The sequence below is a fragment of the Vicia villosa genome, linkage group LG4 (assembly GCF_029867415.1).
Source record: "Vicia villosa cultivar HV-30 ecotype Madison, WI linkage group LG4, Vvil1.0, whole genome shotgun sequence".
NCBI lineage: Eukaryota > Viridiplantae > Streptophyta > Magnoliopsida > Fabales > Fabaceae > Vicia > Vicia villosa.
The window spans coordinates 183,397,790-183,403,493 of record NC_081183.1 but is presented as its reverse complement, the minus strand read 5'-3'; the positions used below and the strand labels follow the sequence as shown (position 1 = coordinate 183,403,493).

At 35.4% G+C, this 5,704-nt stretch overlaps 1 pseudogene; it reads right to left on the bottom strand.

Annotated features, from left to right (window-relative positions):
• Positions 1-402: 402 nt before the first annotated feature.
• Positions 403-4,285, bottom strand: LOC131600495 (NADP-dependent glyceraldehyde-3-phosphate dehydrogenase-like; annotated as a pseudogene).
• Positions 4,286-5,704: the final 1,419 nt, after the last annotated feature.

The window sequence follows — 5,704 nt, the reverse complement described above, 5'->3', positions numbered from 1 at the left end:
TCAAAAAATCTTGGAAGCAATCTGTGCAAAATAAATGTACAAGGAAAAGTGTTAACGAATTGAATGTAAATGTTTGTATGAAGACAAAATGAACACAAACTTTAATTGGAGAAAAGCTTGGATAAAAATAAGGGTAATGCTAACGAGTGCCCCAGAGGCACTGGTTAAGAGATTAAAAAGGTAAGTTGAGCATTGTTTAATAAAGTAAAAAGATATGTTTTTACCCAAAATATATGTATTAAATGCATTAAAAATATAAATAATTTTTTTTAAAGAAGATTAGGTGTATTCAATGCATTGAATCTAAAATATTTTCTTAATTTGGGATGCTTAACCAGTGTCCCTGGGGCACTAGTTAGCATGACCCTAAAAATAATGAATGAAAAATACAATAAATGACATTAAATATAAAATGCAGTAAATGAGATTTAAGCAAAACATTTTAATTGAGGAAACATGAAAACAATAAAAGAAAGGGACGCAAACTCATACATGTTCCTCACAAAGTGTTTCGCTCTTTGACTCGGGTATTCCAATTCTATAGAGAAATATATGAATTTTGCGATGTTCATTACAATGCATGAGTCTGCTATTTATACTAATCTATAGATAACCGTTTTCAACAATTTATTCCTAAAAAATGGACATGTAACAAGAACATGCAATTCAGTATGTAACTACTCCAACCAGATAGTTTCCTTCTTGTCGAATGTGGTTCCTTCTTGTCGAATGTGGTTTGTGAAAATCTCTTGTGCTGAGACAACTTCTTGCAGGTCTTTAGATTCCAAATTATCCTAAGTCCTTGATGTTTGTCGAATGATTCAACTTTCACATTTTGTCGAAAGATTAGTTAGATCTGTTGTGATTCTTCCAAAGCATGTTCATCACGTTAGTCGAAACACTCTAGTCAGCGTGGCCGTTCCAGTCGAAACTTGTCACTAAATACTCTTCAACACTTAGTATTTTCTCAAAGTAGCATTCATTATTGACTTTTCCTCAGATAGAATTTCCAGGTCAACAAATGCATGTGACTTTTTATGAATGTGTATTGAAATATAAACAAGTACAACGGGTGAATGATGAAAGTTGCAAGAAAACCCTCACAACAAGCTGTATGGTGCACTAAGCGAGGTTTGCTGCCTTAGACATAAACAGAATATGAATTTACAACTGAGTGCAATCCTTTTTAGAAGTCGATTACTTTAGGTTGAATTAGACCAAATATAATAGTATGCCTCTAACCCACCTCATTCTTGAATTGACTCGACGTTGAAAGTGTTTTCAATACAGTCAACATGTAACAAAACTCATTTATATGCAATGATTCCTCAAAAAGATCATCAAGTATTCACTTTATTAAACTAACCTAAAGCATAGTAAATTGAAAGATCCTCTTATCATAGTGAAAATTACTACTTTGACTAAATAATTTATTAAGCATCTCATTCTCATCCCATAGTATAAGAAGGTTTTGGTAAGTTGATTATTGTGGTCTTAACTTTGGTCATCATGCTGATACTATTGGTGATTCCTTGAGAACCAATTCCACTCTCCTTCAAACCCTGCAACAAATCATAGTTTCAGAAACCTTTTATTATTCTTTCTTGTTAAACAAGTAAAGGATTATATAATTAGAATTTCACCTGAAATGGGAAGTGATCGGGTCCACGAGCTGGTGCTGAGTTAATTTGAACTGTTCCTGTCTCCATTGCATCGCTTATTAGTATCGCTTTGTTTATGTCTTTTGTAAACACGCATCCCTGAAGGCCGAAATTGCTAGCGTTACAATGGAGAATTCCTTCTTCAACAGAATTTATTTTGATAACAGGCAAAACCGGTCCGAACGGTTCTTCCCATGCTATCCTCATATCGGGACGGACATTATCCAACAGCAATGGCCATATGAGATTTCCTTCCCTTCTGTATTCTTGACAGAATGTTGCTCCTTTCTTTTTAGCATCCATTACCAGTCCTTCAATAAAGTTGGCAGAGGACTCAGTGATTACCGGTGTGATATCGCAGTCATCCTCAGGAGGTCCGACGGTTAATTTTGCAACTTTATCATTTATTTTTTTTACAAGCGTGTCTGCAACCGATTCCATGACCAAAGCAACCTTTACTGCTGTGCATCTTTGACCACTGACATAGCATCAATGAAGTTTTGAGCAGAACTATAAGTCTGCGTGTCCAAACGACACTCGAGGAAATCATTAATAATGATGGTACGATTACGATATATGATCTATTGTTACCTGTAGGAGAATCCTCCTTTTACAATGTTAGCAGCTACCAAATCCAAGTCAGCGTCTTCAAGAACAATGCAAGCATCTTTTCCACCTAGCTCCATTTGAAGAGGAATCATTGCAGACTTCTTTGATATTGCTATTCCAGTGTCACCGCCCGTAAAACTAAGAATAAATGCATCAAAATTACTAATAGAAGACACACTCAGGGATATTTTGTAAACTCGATACAGAAACCATAGTGACACCGCTTCATACATTTAGGGACCAACATAACAGTTTACGATAAAGATAGCCGAAGAAGTGAATACTACCTTATGCAATTCACACCCGGATGCATTGTAAGAAAGTCACCAATCTCAGAACCCTTTCCTGTCACACAATTAATAAGACCTTTGGGGAAGCCAGCCAAATGAAAGCAGTGCACCATATGTAGTGCAGCAACAGCACCCTATTCAAAATGGTGAAATATATCAGAAATATTTTCCACAACTATAATTACTAATATGTATATGCTTTATGAATAGTTGTATACCTGTGTTGGAGGTTTAAGAACAATGGAGTTTCCAGAAATAAGAGCTGGGGCAATTTTCGAAACAGCTAGATTGACAGGATAGTTAAAAGGTGGGATAGCTAAAACAACTCCAAGTGGAATCTGCACACACAAACCAAACCTTTCTTGTGAGGAAAATTAAAATTAGCTTAGTTTAGTTACATGACTAAATAAAAAAATATGAAGCACTCACTCACCTTTGAAGTGAGACAATATTTGGTTCTTTCATTTCCTGGAAAACTATCAGAAACCAGAAATTTTCCTTCACCAAGAAATCTCACCCCTTCCTCAGCACAATATGATATCAAATCCCCTGATCTAACAACCTACATATATCAAAGTCATTGCATCAAGATTTATAAAAACAGTCTCTTACCATGAAAACAGCCACAACAAAACGGTATCGGAAGGTGGAACGTGCCGATACTGATACCGCTATTCATCATTTTTATGATGAAAACCGATACTGATACTGCTATTCACCATTTTTATGATGAAAAAAAATTGTAGTTAATTCACACCACGGCCACGATGACCGCAATCAGTATCACAATATCTGTACCGACCGAAATCACGAAAGTCTTTACTTATATAGCAAACCGCAAAGATTAAAGTTTTTGTACATACTTCAGTGACAGCATCCTTGGCTGGTTTTGCAATCTCCTTAACAAGACACTCAGCAATAGGTGCTTTGTGTTCCTTCAGTATTGCAGCAGCCTTGTGTAGCAACTCAGCTCTTTTCCAAAGTGGAGTCTTAGCCCATAACTTCTGAGCAGTTTTTTGCTGATTCTATGGCCTTGTTAACCTCTTCCTGTGTACAAGCTGTTTCTCATTTGCAATAAAATGAATTATCAATCTTCTAAATGGTTAAAAAAAATCAACAATATAATATTATTGTATACCTTGGACCTTGAAATGGATTTTTCTAGAAGTTGGATTGATGATAGGAACAAATTTCCCAGAGGATGATTTGTTCCACTGGCCATCTGAGTAGTAGTTAAAAACATCACCATCTATAATCTCTGCAAATGTGCCACTTCCTGCCATTTTTTTGTAGTGATTATTTGATTATACAGTTTGGACTTTATAGATGGATGATATATGATAGATATGTGTCCAAAACTATATAGATACACGCGGTTTCTTATTACTGTGTTGTATGTTGATTAGAGTCATAGTTTTGAATTTGTTTATAAATAAATGTGTTATGTGACAGGTATTAGAAATCTGTGTTCTATTATACCGGCTCATTGAATTGTTGCAGATGTATTACTATTTTAGAGTGGTTAGTCCAACACAAGTTAACTATTATATTAGTACCTAAATAAAAAATTTCTTCGGGTAGAATGGAAAATAATTTAGAAAAGAGTTGGTCAAATACCTTGTGGTTTGACACTTGAAATTGAAATTACGGTGGATAAATTTCAACCGCCCAATTGAAATTGACTAATTTATTATTTGTTTTATTCATCTACTACCATAATACGTGTGCTTTTGCACGAATAAATTTATTTAATACAATATATATTTGAAATTAGTTATTTAATTATAAAATAAATAATAATAATATAAATTCAATTGTATTGAATAATCATAAAAAAAAAGTTCGTAAAATGAAAAAAGGAAAAAAGAAAAAAAATAAAATTGTTGATAGTGTCTTATGAGAAAAATAAAAATTTTGACATTTGAAAATAAGAAATTTGTGTCTTCAATAAAGACAATTGTTATTTAAGATAAAATATATATTTCGCTGATAGTGGGCCATGAATAAAAGAGAAATTTAGACATTTAAAATTAAAAAATTTGTACTTCAAATAAAAATAATTAATTATTAAAATAAAATAAGTATTTTATTGATACTAGGGTTTAATATACTTCACCCCCTGCCAATATAGCGAGAATCGGTTTGCCCCCTTGAATAATTTTTTTTACATAACACCCCTTATAAAAACCAAATCATGGATTTACCACACCTTCTTACCACACGAGCTGACTTGGCACTGTACCAATGGACACGTTGGCGCTGACTGTATCCACTACCATAAAATTAGGGTTCATTTTCCCCCTTTCCATCGTCGTTCATAACTTCTCCCTTTCCTGCTCTTGCTTCGCGTCCATCATCGCTACCCTCTCCCTCATCGCGCCTTCTCCATCTTCATTAATCCCATATTCGTTTTCTTCACTCACCCATGGCGCAAGGCAACTCGTGTAGCAGTGTTAATTCGTTTCAAAATCCATATTTACCCAGATGTGGCTGTGACAGACCAATGAAGTTATGGGTGGCCAACACGGTTCAAAATCGCAATCGCAAGTTCTGGAAATGCCGCAATGCTGGGGTAAGTGTATAAATTACCTTTCTTTTCATTGCATACTTACCCCAGCATTGCGGCATTTCCAGAACTTGCGATTGCGATTTTGAACCGTGTTGGCCATCCATAACTTCATTGGTCTGTCACAGCCACATCTGGGTAAATTTGGATTTTGAAACGAATTAACACTGCTACACGAGTTGCCTTGCGCCATGGGTGAGTGAAGAAAACGAATATGGGATTAATGAAGATGGAGAAGGCGCGATGAGGGAGAGGGTAGCGATGATGGACGCGAAGCAAGAGCAGGAAAGGGGGAAGTTATGAACGACGATGGAAAGGGGGAAGATGAACCCTAATTTTATGGTAGTGGATACAGTCAGCGCCAGCGTGTCCATTGGTACAGTGCCAAGTCAGCTCGTGTGGTAAGAAGGTGTGGTAAATCCATGATTTGGTTTTTATAAGGGGTGTTATGTAAAAAAAATCATTCAAGAGGGGCAAACCGATTCTCGCTATATTGGCAGGGGGTGAAGTATATTAAACCCTTGATACTACCACGTGAGAAAATAGATCAATAGATATTTTATATGTTTCCTAATAGA